The sequence below is a fragment of the Macrobrachium rosenbergii genome, chromosome 32, assembly GCF_040412425.1.
Source record: "Macrobrachium rosenbergii isolate ZJJX-2024 chromosome 32, ASM4041242v1, whole genome shotgun sequence".
Lineage (NCBI taxonomy): Eukaryota > Metazoa > Arthropoda > Malacostraca > Decapoda > Palaemonidae > Macrobrachium > Macrobrachium rosenbergii.
The window spans coordinates 7,155,819-7,171,624 of NC_089772.1; the positions used below are offsets into that span (position 1 = coordinate 7,155,819).

The 15,806-nt window shown below is 37.8% G+C and overlaps 1 long non-coding RNA gene across 1 annotated transcript; it reads left to right on the plus strand.

Moving 5' to 3' along the window:
* The first annotated feature begins 2,882 nt into the window (after positions 1 to 2,882).
* On the plus strand, positions 2,883 to 6,785 carry LOC136855571 (uncharacterized). The gene is made up of 3 exons (XR_010858068.1): positions 2,883 to 3,016; positions 3,682 to 3,769; positions 6,503 to 6,785. It is a non-coding gene; the product is annotated as an uncharacterized lncRNA (long non-coding RNA).
* The last annotated feature ends 9,021 nt before the right edge of the window (positions 6,786 to 15,806 follow it).

Genomic DNA, 15,806 nt, shown 5'->3' on the forward strand with positions numbered 1-15,806 from the left:
ATATGTATATATTAAATATATACATATGTGTAGATATCAAGTTTGTTGAAGTTTCCTAATCATTGCTGTTCAGCAACAGCAATACAGCATCAGCTATAGTTATCTTTTTACAATAACCTGCAAAAAAAAAAAAAAAAACAACACCCCAAATAGCCATAATATTTAGACGAGCTGTTATAAACAAGTACAGAAATAACGACAAACTTCTAAACAATAATTTAAAGGTTTATATATGCAAAAAAAAGAAATAGAGCCATATCTCTAAAAATCCCACGTCCTCCACGCATTTCTCAGAAGTCAGTCGGCTGGTCCAGGTCTCCCCGGGCTGAGAAAACCGAATGACGGACTTCTCAGAATGTCAGGACGCTTCTGAAGCCTCATAAAGCTTTCAGCTATTCACCTCTGAGCAATGAAGTACGACAAGCCCTTTTCTCTTGAGAATGACCGACATTTATGAAGAGTATTCTTTGTTTAAAGGACATAACTATTTGACACGACGAAGTCGAGACTTTCTGTCTCTCTCAGTCTCTGTCATTATATGCATGTTTTAGCCATACCAAGCAGATTTTCGTACAAAATAAAATCCAACAGAACAGAATAGTTTCAATGAAAATTAAACAATATAAAAATTTCACAACCTCTCTCTCTCTCTCTCTCTCTCTCTCCTTGTTCCACACACTATTTTTCCTATTTCAGACAATGGTTACAACTAGCGATAAGCTAGAAATTCTGTTATTTATCTAATCCAAAATATGATAATCTACGATAAAATTAAGGATAGAAAGTGGTCAGTTTATCTTGGGTAGAGTTCAGGAAGGGGAGCGAAAGAATAATAACTTTTCATCAGGTTTGGGTGTCGTTAGGTAATTCCAAATTCAAGTGGTAGTTGGGCCAAGCTCCTCGCTCTTCTAACCAGCAGTGGTACAACTGCGTTTATCCTGTTTTCAACTGTTTATGCTGTATATGCTACAGTAAGACAGTGAAACCAAGGATTTCACGAATTCCCTGAAATTTTCAGGGAATTCGTGAAATCACCAATTCACTTAGGAACATTTGATCCCCAAGTGGTTGGCACTAAACACGACGAAACAGTGATTCATCTACAGTTCTACACTGTTTCGCCGTGTTTAGTACTAGTCCCTCGAGATCAAATGAATTTCACCGTGTTTAGTACTAGCCCTCGGGGGATCAGAAGTCCTTAAGTCCATTTGATCCCCGAGGTGCTAGTACTAAACACGGCGAAACGGTGTAGATGAATCACTGTTTCGCCGTGATTAGTACTAGCCCCTCGGGGATCAAAGGTCTGTTAGTGAATTGGTGATTTCACGAATGCCCTGAAAATTTCAGGGATTTCGCGAAATCCCTGGTTCTACAATCTTACTGTAACATACAGTACATGGGCGCCTAAGTCGGTAACACCCACGGCGACATCAGCTGTCTGGAGGGAGAGGGGAAGAGGGAGCAGAGCCTATTAAGGGCTCACACGGTTAACGTCGGTTTTGCAAAATGAAATACTTGACGTACCGTTTGGCAATATACCACTGAAATTTCATAATAACATTCCTTTTAATTTGTTCTGAGTGATGGGCAAAAGTTTTTAATGTAATTTTCTTTATTAGTGGCTTTTCTGAAAGCTGAGAAATTGAGAGTTAATATCTACACCTCTGTGGGTTAATACACGTAAGACAGAAGAAATCTTGCCACATTCTGTCCTACCTTCTCGACTTCCCCAAAATTTCTGAATATATTTATCACTGCAAGCCTTGAATCCATATGGCAAACCGATGAAGGTAACCTCTCTTACCGTAGAGGATTACGGACCTACGCACCTTGTAATTAGTAATAAATTTATTTATAAAAGTGATCTTGCATTCATTGGTGCGAGTTTAGAAGCGCACCGTTGAATCACCTCAACACAAGTGTGTTCTGTACTATTTTTGTCTATCCATTGCCACAACCCTGTCGATGACCGTGTCATTGCGACGCCATGTTACATTTTTAACTAATAATAATGGTAATAATATCCTTTATTTCAGCTCCAGGGCTAGATGAACAATTCAGTGCTGTACACTAAATTAAGTGTGCTATCAAAAAGTAATATTCATGAACTCTTACGCCCAACCACTACTACTACTACTACTACTACTACTACTACTACTACTACTACTACTACTACTAATAATAATAATAATAATAATAATAATAATAATACTAAAATAACAATAATAATAATGATAATAATAATAATTCCAGATAGACCATACATCGATACATAATTCGGGTAGTTTGCTTAAAAGTTAGAGTAAATGGCAAATAATAATAATAATAATAATAATAATAATAATAATAATAATTAAAAAATACTCATAGTAGCATGAGTCCTGAAATGGAGAAATAAATCGACAGTGACGTATATGTATTACTTTTATTCAAAGATGAATCTATACAGAAAGCTTTCGGGAAACTGTTCGATTCCCCTTTTTCCCGAAAGCTTTCTGTACAGATTTGCCTTTAAATATATGTACAGTACATATACATAACTGTAGATTTCCCTCTCCAATATAATAATAATAAAAATAATCATTTATTTTTTCAGATAGGCTAACTACTGATACATAATTGGGGTATTTCGCCAAAACGGAAGAGTGCCGGGCAACTCTCAGTATAATAATAATAATAATAATATAATAATAATAATAATATAATAATAATAATAATTTCTGGTGATTTTTTTATCATCGCCCTAAACTTCTCCGGTGACGAAAGGGCGATAAAGTGACGTCCCACAAACAGGCAGTTCCAGCGGTCGTTGCTTCCTATCCTCAAGAACAGTTTGTTTCAGTGTTTTAGAGTCCTTGGATTGGTAAGACAGGTTTCGTCGATACTAAACCGGCTTTTTCGTTCATTTGTGTGTGGGTTCTTGGCTGGTGTTGTACGTTGCACCGGGCGATCGTTGTCTTGTTGTGAATGGACGTTACAAGATTTTTTGCGTGAAGGCGTGCTTCGTCATGGTTTGGTGAGTGGATGATGTTGGCAATGTTGCGTTTTGTATTACCCAAATATTGAGTGTTTAGATTGTGGTGGGCTACTTGAGCTATGGTGGGCTACTTGAGCTATGAAGTTTGACGTGTAAAGTTTCCCGTTTACGGTTTTATCTTGAAAAACATATTGGTTTTGAGTTTTTGTTGTAAATGCCTACAATAACTGTTCAAAACGTTTAGTATGTTACGTATTGTTGTAGTATTACCCTTCAACATAGTATCTAAAACTTAGTTTCAAGTCTATCAATTACTAAGCTGAACTAGATTCTTGAGTGGTAATTCTGTGCACATTGGTTTTATGCTAGCAGTCTTGTGCAGCGCTATGGATGTTTCAATTTAGCCATGCTGTATTGGAACGAGTCCTACTATGCAACTGGATTTCATGTTTGAGAATTAGTGAGGCTTAATTCGACTACCATAACCTTCCTAATTAGGGGAATACTATGTGATTTAAATTTTATTCCTTGCAGGCTTCAGTGGCAGTAAAGTAAACGCTTATCACTATTTAAAAAGCCTTGCTTGCTGCTCATTGTCTTAGTATTTTAAAACTTTTAACTATTCTGATGGGCCTCTTGTTTGTAACAAATAGTCAGCTCTTGGTTCGTTCTACTTTTGGTATTAACATTTTTTTTTATTTCAGGTCAAGGTGTGTCGTTAAATAAGCGTGCTACAGTGGGTTATGGTATTCTTAGATGGACCGATACCTTATGGCTAAACGGGATTAATGGGTGAGTAAATATTTGTTCGTGGTTTCAGTTGAGTGACGTGAGCAACCCACCGACATTTGGTGGTTTAGGTGAAAGGTATTCGTGGTACTTGAATTTGAGGGAAGTTTAACTTGTAATTCGTGAATAGTGTTTTTATTTTGACGTAATTTTTGACAGTTTTAAAGTTCCTGAGGTTTTTATCGTAGTTTTTTCAGTATAAAAACTATTCATTTTGAAGTTTGTGTTAATGCTTTTAAGATTCAAAACCTGTTTTAGAATTTTGAAAGTTTTAATTAGTGATTTTTAATCTTAAAACTTGTTAAAATTTAGTTTTTCCAACTTCATTTCTGAAATTTTAGAATTTTTCAGCTTCAGAACTTGTTTTAATTTTCAAGTAGATTTATTTTTAATTATCAGTTTAGTTTTAATTCTTTAGCCTCAAAAGTTCGTCTTTGAAGTGTGAAAGTTTAATTTGCGTTGAATTTAGTGTTAGAAAGTTTTATTAGTAACTAGTTTTTAAATTAGTTTAAACTTGCTTTTATGAAAGTTAATTTTGAAATCTTTTTGTCCCTTATGGGGTTTAACCTTGTACTTTTTCTGCTAGTTTTGTTGTTTAGAACATAAGTTAAGTTTTTTTAAGTTTTTGAACAGTAAGAATTTCTAAAATTTTTATAATTATTTCAAATTCAATAGAGTAAATTTAGCGTTTGAAAGTAAACTGCAGGTTTTAGCGTTTGAAAGTAAACTGCAGGTTTTAGCGTTTGAAAGTAAACTGCAGGTTTTAGCGTTTGAAAGTAAGCTTCCAAGTGTTAGCGTTTGAAAGTAAACTTCAAGTTTTAGTTTGAAAGTAAACTTCAAGTTTTAGTTTGAAAGTAAGCTTCCAAGTGTTAGCGTTTGAAAGTAAGCTTCAAGTGTTAGCGTTTGAAAGTAAGCTTCCAAGTGTTAGCGTTTGAAAGTAAGCTTCAAGTGTTAGCGTTTGAAAGTAAGCTTCAAGTGTTAGCGTTTGAAAGTAAGCTTCCAAGTGTTAGCGTTTGAAAGTAAGCTTCCAAGTGTTAGCGTTTGAAAGTAAGCTTCAAGTGTTAGCGTTTGAAAGTAAGCTTCAAGTGTTAGCGTTTGAAAGTAAGCTTCAAGTGTTAGCGTTTGAAAGTAAGCTTCAAGTGTTAGCGTTTGAAAGTAAGCTTCCAAGTGTTAGCGTTTGAAAGTAAGCTTCCAAGTGTTAGCGTTTGAAAGTAAGCTTCAAGTGTTAGCGTTTGAAAGTAAGCTTCCAAGTGTTAGCGTTTGAAAGTAAGCTTCCAAGTGTTAGCGTTTGAAAGTAAGCTTCCAAGTGTTAGCGTTTGAAAGTAAGCTTCCAAGTGTTAGCGTTTGAAAGTAAGCTTCCAAGTGTTAGCGTTTGAAAGTAAGCTTCAAGTGTTAGCGTTTGAAAGTAAGCTTCCAAGTGTTAGCGTTTGAAAGTAAGCTTCCAAGTGTTAGCGTTTGAAAGTAAGCTTCCAAGTGTTAGCGTTTGAAAGTAAATTATACTTTGTGGCCCCTTCCCCACTTCCCAAGTCCACCTTTGCCGGGGTGGCTGTACCACCTGTCAGGCAAAGGTGGACTTTTTGTTGTGCATGGTGACTGTCACCATGCACAACAGGAGTTTAACCACCCCCCCCCCCCCGATTCCACACCTCTAATTTAGGTTAGAACTGCAAGATTGATAGTTTGTGTAGCTTAGGACTTATTGGGAAGTTAGATATGGAACTTGAAATATAGAACAGGATAGAATAGGATAAAGAACGTGCTAATTCTATATAGATGCAGGGTTAGGGTAAAGGTAATAAGCGCTCAAATCTATAAAGGATGGCGGGAATAATTTAGGGGAGGGGGGGAAGCAATAGTCAGACTTGGAGACTTAATAGCACAGGTTTATTAATAGTTCAAGGTATTACAGTTCTTGAGCCCTTTGTTCGGTCATGAGACGTGAGTTTGAATGTACTGGTGCAGCTGAGAATTGGGTAGGGTAACCATCTGACGTACTTTTATAACTTAGAATTTCATTCCCACAAACAGATAGAACTAGACTGGTAATAGGTGGATCTTACGGATTTTCTAAGAGGCCTAGCTGGCTAGGTCTTGGGATTTTAAAGAATTTTTTTTGATACTGCTGACGTGGTCTTGTTAGGCAATTCTAATAGGCTGGTTAAACTAATTTTAGTGGAAATTGTAATGCAAATTCGGGCAGTCTCGTCAACGACGTTCCTTCAACGCGCTCAGCCACCCCACTTTTCCCCCATCGTAGGCTCTTCAAGCAAAGCTTTCGTGCTGGTTCAGAAATATGTTCAGTGCGTATGTTCAGTGACGCCTACCACCTTCAACCGCCTTTCCTCTTCTTATTCTGAGCTCCTTAACTTGAATTTTTCTCAAATTTTCTCCTCTTGGGGTTGAGCAGTTAAGTGCAGTTAAATTTCTTTGGATACTTAGGGACGAAAGTGGCAGATATCGGTGTTTGCATTGCAATGCACTGTTCATAGTTATCTTAGATTGGTGCCTTATTGAATGTTAAAGGATGGTACCCTCTCTTGGTATCTTTATGGCAGTTTGAAGTCGCAGGAGTAATGCATGGGATTATGAATGGAAAGTTTACTCGTAAGATATAGTTAATTATAATGGCTATAATAGCTGCTGGGAGTAACTGATCAGGCTATTTTCGCTAATAGGGTAGGTTATGTCACGGAAACTTTGTATATTCTAAAACCAATTAAACTTTCTTATGCACAGGCTTTTATTGTAGCTGCAGCAGACCATAACGATGACACTGATACTAAGACTGAATATCTTGTGAGGATTCGAAGCACCCTGAATTGTTACCCAGACAATCAGAACTTCTGGACGCTCTGCACATCCTGTGAGGATTCGAAGCGCTCCAATTTGTTACCAGACAACTAGAACGCAACTTGTAGACGCTGTTCACAACCACCTATTCAGTTTAATATGAGTACTTTGGATATGTAATAGTTTTTTTAAGTGTATGAAGACCGGCGAAATATATATATCTGTAAACCTTTGTAAATTTCTTTAACCCAGTGTCATGTAATGGGGTAGACTTCGTAATAACTCCTTGAAAGACAATGTCCTATGAAATCAAAGGAATGGAAGTTACTGATTGGTTAACAGAATTAAAATGGCGAAATTGGTATGAGAAAAGTAACAAATAATGGTTTTTATTGAGGTGGAGATTCTAGTTTAATCAAACCGGAATTTGGTTTCTACTAGTATTAGTATATGCAGACATTAACTATTCAGCAGTGATAAATATTGCATTTTGACACCTTTGATGATGGGATAGTCAACGTTTATTAAAACATAATTTAAGATGAGATCGTATTAGGCTGAGAACACAAAGGACTTGAGCGAATAAAGGACTTGAGCGATAATAGTTGGAAGTGAAAATTCACTTTAACATGAGGTACGGTCCGTAAGTTATTTTAAGGATCATACTTAATTGAATAGTCCTAGTTGCTAAGTAAAGGTTTAAAAGTTTGTAAAACACGTAAAGCAGGCAGCAAATTTTCAATATAATAGTAATTTGTCTTAAAAACGGTTATCGCTTATGCCTACAGATTTTGAAATGACTGACTCGATGGTTATCCCAACAGGCTTTAGCGCTGTACTTTGTATCGGGTTAAGTGAGGCGACAGAAATGCAGGAATTTTGCATAATACCTTGTTTTAACAGTAGTTGGTGGCCTTGTCTGTGGCTGTAAGTTTTTGAATTGAAATTGCTCAAGGATTTCGTTAGGAGTGGGTTTTGTGCTTGTGGTCCTTAGTTTTGACGATCTCTATAATTAGAATTGCAAGTAAACTGAGTTCGCTTTAGAATTGAGAGAGCCAGGACAAATACTTTAGAAAATCTGAGGGTTGCCTTTTACCCTGGCTACGGTCCGTAAACTTCGAATAAGGTTAATCACCTGGGCAGAGAGGTACAACAGGATGTATCATAAAAGACTTCTGGAGAGGGCTTTCGACAAGGGCTGGGTAAGGGGACACTATTCGTTGCTACTTAGTTTATCTACGCGTCGCCTACTCAGGTGCTAGTGCTAAACGTATGGTAGAGTAGACGGCCGAACGGAGATAGTTTAATATATGTCGACCACACAATAGAGAAATGGGTGTATATAATACTTTGATCCCCGAGAGGCTAGTACTAAACACGGCGTCCCAAGAGTTTCCGCTGTTTTAGTACTAGTACCCTGGAACAGATAAGTCGAAGCTTCGAATCTTGCATATAACTCATACCTCGCTACTTGTGATTTGATTAGCGTAATTTTTTGCTAACCAGCTTCTATGACCGCTGCCCAGGGAGCTAATTATAATGGTTGTAAACATAAGCATTCCTCGGGTTAAATTTCAGAGACGAAATGCAGAATGGTTTATAGTTTGGAGTGGTTCATTTGAAGCTTCTTATCGAGACGTCGTTGAAGTTAGCCATCCAGAAGATTTTTTTTTTTTCAGTAGATGGAACTTGTTCATATGGAACAAGCCCAAGCCCACTGGGCCATTGACTTGGAACTCAAGCTTCCAAAGAATATGTTGGTTTCATCCTCCAACCACAGACCGCGGCAGTAACTGATCATGATACAGAGCCAGTGATTTTTCATCGCCCTGAGGGAGGCGCAAACTGGTCCTCTTTGGCAGAACTAACCTCAAGGGCTTCCCCTTTGGTTAGGAGACTCGGTTTCAGGAATAATATGGTTTCAGTCCTCACAGGCGTGTTCAGCTTACACCTGTTCTGTTGTGGTGCTGTTCCTTACTGGCAGGGTATGGAAATGGGCTGTTTGGGAGGTGGCCGGTAATAGTCAAAAGAAAAATTAAAAAGACAATTTTGGCTAGGGAAAAGTCACATTAATTTATGGTGGCAATTACAGCAATTAAATGAAAGTATTTTGGATATTTCCTAGACAGTGACACCTAAGAGTTTTCGGGGGTCGGTATCTAAGACTAATATTTCTTGTGGGGTCAATATCTCTATGATAATTTCAGTCCTTTGTTTTTACAGTAATCCTCAACTTGCTTGTACTGAACGCGTCGCAAAAGTGGATGCATACCGGGTTAAAACCCTTGGTGGGGGGGGGGGTCCCTATCTAGGAAAGAATGTGAATTTTTTTCCTGACTTTTTTAAGTGTGATTTTTTTTTTTACCTGGACTCCTTTTTCTACGGTATTCCGTAAGCAGTATTCAGCATGCATTCTGAAACTATATCGCCGCCGTAAAAGATAATGAATGCATCACATCTCTCCTTCGTTCATCATAGATGTTTATACCGTCATCCCCATACTTTAATGAAAGCAATGACTATCATTCAACGTTTGGTTCTATGTGTTTAAGAAACAAACCCCTCCTAATTCTAGTTGACTTCAATGATAGCCCTCTGTCCGCCAAATAATGGAATATGAATGGTGATTAGAACCCTCCACGTGATTCACCCGGTAATGATAACAACTAGGCTACAATTTCTTTCTGAAGTCTCGGATCTTACAGTTACCAAAAAATAGACCTAATTCCATTATTCATTCTGGTGTTTTGCCCTGTTTTGTGGATGAACACGAGCTTTAAACAGCTAAAATTAATATCAGAAAAGCTCTCTCCAACTGTTACGACATTCTCCTCCCTTGAGATTTACTCCAAGAATGGTTTTATGAACTCTGCTTCTTAAATGCAATGTTATCTGATAACGTACATTATCTGGCTACGGTAGTAATTAAACGTACTTTCGCCCCTTGGATCAACATCGAAACCTAAGGTGCACTGAGAATTCAAGACAATTTACCATAAGAACTAAGCCATTGACTCGACCTATCTAACTTATCCTTTTAACAGAAACTGCACCACTTAAGCTGCGTTCACACGATCGAACGTTGTTCGATGTGACGTCAGAAGCGGAGAAACAGCGGACAAAGTTCTGTATAGGTTCTTTCGTATGATTATATCGAAGTAACGAGGCTTTGCTCGTCGCTAGTTAAGACTGGGGGATGGGTTTAGACCTAGACCATGGGTCTACAGAAGTCGTTGTCTGACGTACGCAATTACGTTGTTTATCAGTGTCAATGAACTATCATTTCTCTTATTCCACTCTTTACACCAAATATTATTCTTCCTTCCTGCTCTTTTCCAAGCACACGTAGCAATAATAATACACAGGGCCATCACTCTTGCTTGCCGTCAGCACGAGGCTCACAATTCTCAACTGTCATCGTATGGACACCAGTATAAAAACCTTTACCGATCTTTGCTCGATAGGAAGCAAAAGTTCGATCGTGTGTGGACGTAGCCTAAAAGGCTTCATCAAAATATGTTAATATAGACAAACAATCACACCACACTTTTCCTTGGGCCTATCCAAATCGCATGAAAGTGTTTGCCGTTACATTTTAATCAATCATTTTTGCCGAAGTCACCGTCGACTCCTTTTGGTTCGGAAAGATAGAATCGTAACGAGCTTGTTTGTATCGGATCAGTCTTATCCTCTCTTGTGAATATACCCTCCGACCTATCCAGGAATCGATCATAGGCCGTTTGTTATGATTTATCCCAGTATTTACTGGAGTGCCTTTTGAGTTTTCCGTAAAAGAAAACTATTGTGCCGGTTTTGTCCCTCCGTCTTCACTTTATTTTGTCCGCCCTCAGATCTTAAAAACTACTGAGGCTAGAGGGCTGCAAATTGGTATGTTGGTCATCAATCCTCCAGTCATCAAACTTACCAAATTGCAGTCTTCTAGCCTCAGTAGTTTTTATTTAAGGTAAAAGTTAGCCGTAATCGTGCCTCTGGCAACGATATAGGATAGGCCATCACCGGGCCGTGGTTAAAGTTTCATGGGCCGTCGCTCATACGGTATTATATCGAGACCATCGAAAGAAAGGTCTATTTTCGGTGGCCTTGATTATACGCTGTAGCGGTTGCACAGGAAACTGGATTGCACCAAAGAAACAAAGACGCATTTTTTACTTTTGTTTTATTCATGTCGATGGTCTACCGATTCTGCTTACTGGGGATTTGAGCAATATTGATGATGTCATTGAAAGAGCCGTAAATATTTTGCTTTCTTATTTCAGTAGTTATGGAAAGTAAAACTGTTTTCTTCGGGTCAAGCAGCGTATCTCTCGCTTCCCGGATTAATCATAAAATTTAGTAATGTTACACTTGTTTAGTCTCACATAACTTCGGTGTTCTCGCGGAAAGCAGCGTGACTTTGCTTGCACGTATCGACGAAGATATTTCGAAAGTGTGTGTGTGTGTGTGTGTGTGTGTGAAATAGATCTGACCCTGGTACTTAGTGACCTGAAATAATGTTTGCTGGTCTGTTGTTCGAATAATAAAACCCGAACACAAAAAGAAAAAGCAAATACATTTTGCTGCAAACGCTGCCATTGGGGTTGTCCGATAACGAGACAGTTTGACTACGCCATTAGAGAATTTAGATTGGCATCGAACAGAACTGAAGTACTTTTACTATATTTGTCTTTTAATTTAGAGAATCAGAAAAATCCTTGTACCTAAATGCCCTCAGTCGGTCTGATCTGTCGTGAAGAAGTTGACTCAGCTATCATGAGCGAGATGTTAGACGTCATTAGACCCATCTTTTGGAACTACCTTTCTGCAAACCACGCATCCCTCATTTTTTTTTCACTGTTTTGACACTATTTTTCCCCTGTTTTTTTAATTAAGCTGCACAAGTGGTATGCAAAACCTTGATTATCTCTCTGTCTCTCTCTCCGTCATTCTTTTCATATATTATTTCCAAGAGTATTTTGATAGAAAACATAGTCTAAGGAGAATAGTGTTAAATTAATGAAATGAGGACACTTAGTATCAGCTATCTTTCTTTCTCTTCGTTCTTGCTTAAAAAGCTGTTACAACTAACGGTGCTTAAAAATTCTCTCTCTCTCTCTCTCTCTCTCTCTCTCTCTCTCTCTCTCTCTCTCTCTCTCTCTCCATTTTTCCTTGTTTTTGTTATCCGAATATAAAAGTTACGCTGCAGTTATGTCGAACCTTTTCTCCGAAACACAAATTTACAGTTAATGGCGTCAGCATGTTTGCTTGTTTTCAGATGAGCGGAAATGGCAAAAAACAAAGCAAATGTCTTATTTTCTCCGAAAGTAAATAAGTAGCGTAATAGATTGCTTATACTTATAAAAAGAATTTTTATAAGTATTGCTTAGACTTATAAAAAGAATTTTAAAATGTTTTGACAATTTCAGAACTGAATAATAATCTCTAATAATAATATCCGAGTGGGTGTTGTTTGTCCTTCCTCGGGTGAAAGTAGGAGAGACATGAAACAGCCAAACACCGCCTGCAAACCCGTTTGTCCGCCCCGGGTGGGGTAGGTAGGGCAACGGGAGGTAGGGCGAAACATCCACCCTCCTCCTGCAAACCTGTCTGTCCGCCCAGGGTGGCGGCGGGGTAGGTGGGGAAGGGATCCACCCTCCTCCTGCAAACCTGTCTGTCAGGGTGGTGGCGGGGGGTAGGTGGGAAGGGCCCTGCAAACCTGTTTGTGGGGGTGGGTAGGGTAGGGGATCGGGAGGGTAGGGGGAGACACCAGCGCCAAGTTTCAGCGCAACAAACTCGTTGAATAATATTGTCCAAAAAAGCAATAGCAACAATGATAATAATTTGATTCGGAATGAAACCACCTATTTTTTCTTGACTTAAATTTTTTAGAAAAGTTTGCCGAATACTGCGTAGCATTCTCCTCCCAGCTGACAGAGCTTACATCGGCCTGAAAGCTCCCCTGTGGAGGAGCTCGAAAAAACACGAATACTGCCCTGGTTATATATCAAAGATTGTTGAATAAAAAAAAAACTTAGGACACACAGGAAAGGTCCCTGATGTTTTAGGGGAAAAAACAATAAACAGAACACAAGAATTACATAAATATTTACATTGAAACGACAGCGCAACAATTCTAAGGCTTTTTAAATAGAAAAGTCTATCGCATGAGCTCAGAGACCACAGTAAGTTTTAATTATTAATTGGACAGCAATAATATTTCAGTTCTTTGCCATTTTCCTAGCTTTTGAGAAATGATTAATTTTTGCCCACGCACAATGTATTTTATGAATGCTGAACTTAAATATATATATATTTAAGTTCAGCATATATATATATATATATATATATATATATATATATATATATATATATATATATATATATATATATATATATATATATATATATATATACACACATATATATTATATATTCCCTAAGACGGGATAGCGACAGAGATGGTTAATTTTCTGATTCCTAAGGACTTCTCTTGGATGGCATCGTTAACTCATGCCCTTTTTACAACATATTGTGACCACAAAACATGTCTAACTGTCTGTTGCCTAATTGACTGACTGGGGCAAATGAGGCGCGCTGGATTCCCGAAGGAGTGTATACTTCTGTATATATGTATATATATGTATATATATATATATATATATATAATATATAAATATATATACACATGTATATATATGAAATTTTTATCACACCGTGATGGCTCAGTGGGTAGACCGTCGACTGGAGTTGTTGGAAGGTAATTGTGTCGAGGGATCGAGACCCGGCAGTACCGATCCATTTATCACTTATAAATTCTCCTTCGGTGATAATTCCCCATCGGGGATATTCCTGAAGTAGCGTGAATTTGATATTAAACAACATTCGTAGCTTCATGATTATATATATATATATATATATATATATATATATATATATATATATATATATATATATGTATATACACACACACAAAGCATCTTAACTGCTGATTATCCAAACGCCCGTTCGTTTATCCTGATAACGGTGCCAAGAGAAGTGGCTGGGCGGACGCACTGACGAAAGATTATGACTTTTTCAGTAACTGTACAAAGAAAAATTCAGTGCCCCAGAACACTAGCTTAGCGCCATACACCCAAGCCTGGTATGTATAGTTGAGTGTTTGCGAAGTAAAATTATTGCCTTCAATGCCAGAAAATATTCGAAATCAAAGACCCAATATGGAAATGGTTTTGTTGTAAAAACATTTTACTTTCTAGTATCTACTGTAGAATCTTTCGTAGTAACTTGAAACCTCTCTGCAGGCGTAAGAATACAATGTCCTGCCCTGCGCAAATAAACATACAAAATTCAAGGTTTGATGACATAAGAACACCGGATGGCAAGGAGAGAGAGATAAAGGTTTTTCAAGTGTCCTCAATTTGTAATTTTTATTTTTCTGTTTTGTTTTAAGGAGATTAGTGGCAACAATAGGTCAATGAACTAACTCTGAACCTCTTGAATCCTTTTTTTTCTTCCATCTGAATACCGTACAACGAGGTCTGGGAGCTAATCATTGCATTTGACAGATGAAGAAATTTCCATCCATATGACAGGAAGCTTCTAAAGTTCATATTTGCAAATAAAGGAATATTGAAACCCCTTCAGTTATGATACGGGAATCACGTAAGCTCAAACTTCATGACGCATAAACTGTAATGACGCATCACTCCATAATTTGAGGATCACTGAAGCCCCGAATAGATAAGAAAAATCTTGAAAGTTCCATATTTCGTATTACAGACTAAAAGTCCTAAAAAAATCTATATTGTGTTACGCAAACTCTTGGAGCAGAGAAGATACCTTGAAAATCCACATAGTAAATGGTGTCAAGATCTTTATAAGATCACCTTAAAAATGACGTTCACATCAAAGTGTCTTTTAAAAGAATGTTCTAAACCTGCATGATTTACGATAAAAGAATGTTTATATAATAATAATGATACAGTACATACGAATCTTATAAACCAATGTCTTCCGGTAGCGTCGGAAAAACACCAGCTTCTCAAGATTCAAAGGTTGTAAAAAAAAATCTTGTACGACCTGGATAGACACTTAAACCAACGCTCTCGAGAAATGTTTTCACTGTGGGGGCAAAGTCGTAGCTGGAATTAAACGAAGAGCAACTGCAATGTTTAAACAAGTACAAAATGCGCCCAAGTTTCTTCGGTGCAATCGACTTTTCTGTACAGTGTATAATCTATACTGCTAACGCCTGCATAGAGGTTTCAAGTTTCTACGAAAGATTCTACATATCAGAGAGTAAAATGTTTTTAAAACAAAATCATTGTGCTATATAAAACTCTCAGCCGCTGCCCATGAAACTTTCAGCCACGGTCCGGTGGTGTCCGGTATTGTTGGAACCTATAGCGGTGCCAGACGCACGAGCATGGCTAAATTTAACCTTAAATAAAATCAAAACTACCGAGGCTAGAGGGCTGCAATTTGGTATGTTTGATGATTGGAGGCTGGATGATCAACATACCAATTTGCAGCCCTCTAGCCTCAGTAGTTTTTAAGAGCTGAGGGCGGACAGAAAAAGTGCGGACGGACAGACAAATACCTATCTCAATAGTTTCCTCTCACAGAAAACTAAAACTTGAGCACAGGCGAATAATCCAATTCTGGGATGACTTTAAATACAGTATTTAAATCCTAAGATCAAGAAACTATCGCTAGGAGCATGAGACGCAGTTAGCGACGAGGCTATTACCAGAATGCTGGGAGATCACATTACCTCTATCCTGAGTTGCATAACTGATTAAGACTTGCGAAGGGAAATAAATAACCTCCTTACATTTACATATAAAATACTGGAGCTTCTCCTTTTAGTGCCACTCTTCCCATTCCACCTCACATTACACAGCTGGTTTGGATAGAAGGCCAAAACACCCAACTGACACCTGCAGAGTTTTCACAGAAGAATTGTTCGTAACTGACAACGAAACCGAGACTCAGCGCATGTCATGATTCCATTGTTATATATACTTTATATATGTATGTCATCATATATCATTATATGCGCCTCTTTTTATGCTGTTATTGCCACTTCAGTTTACTATTACCACCTCAGTTATTATTATTATTATTATTATTATTAAGAGAGAGACTCTCTCTTAAACAAGTTTCACTGAAAATCTGTTGCAAGAGCGGAGGTGACTTTATATTTCACCAGCTCTATTGAATGCCATGCGTAATATTATTACTATCGTTACAT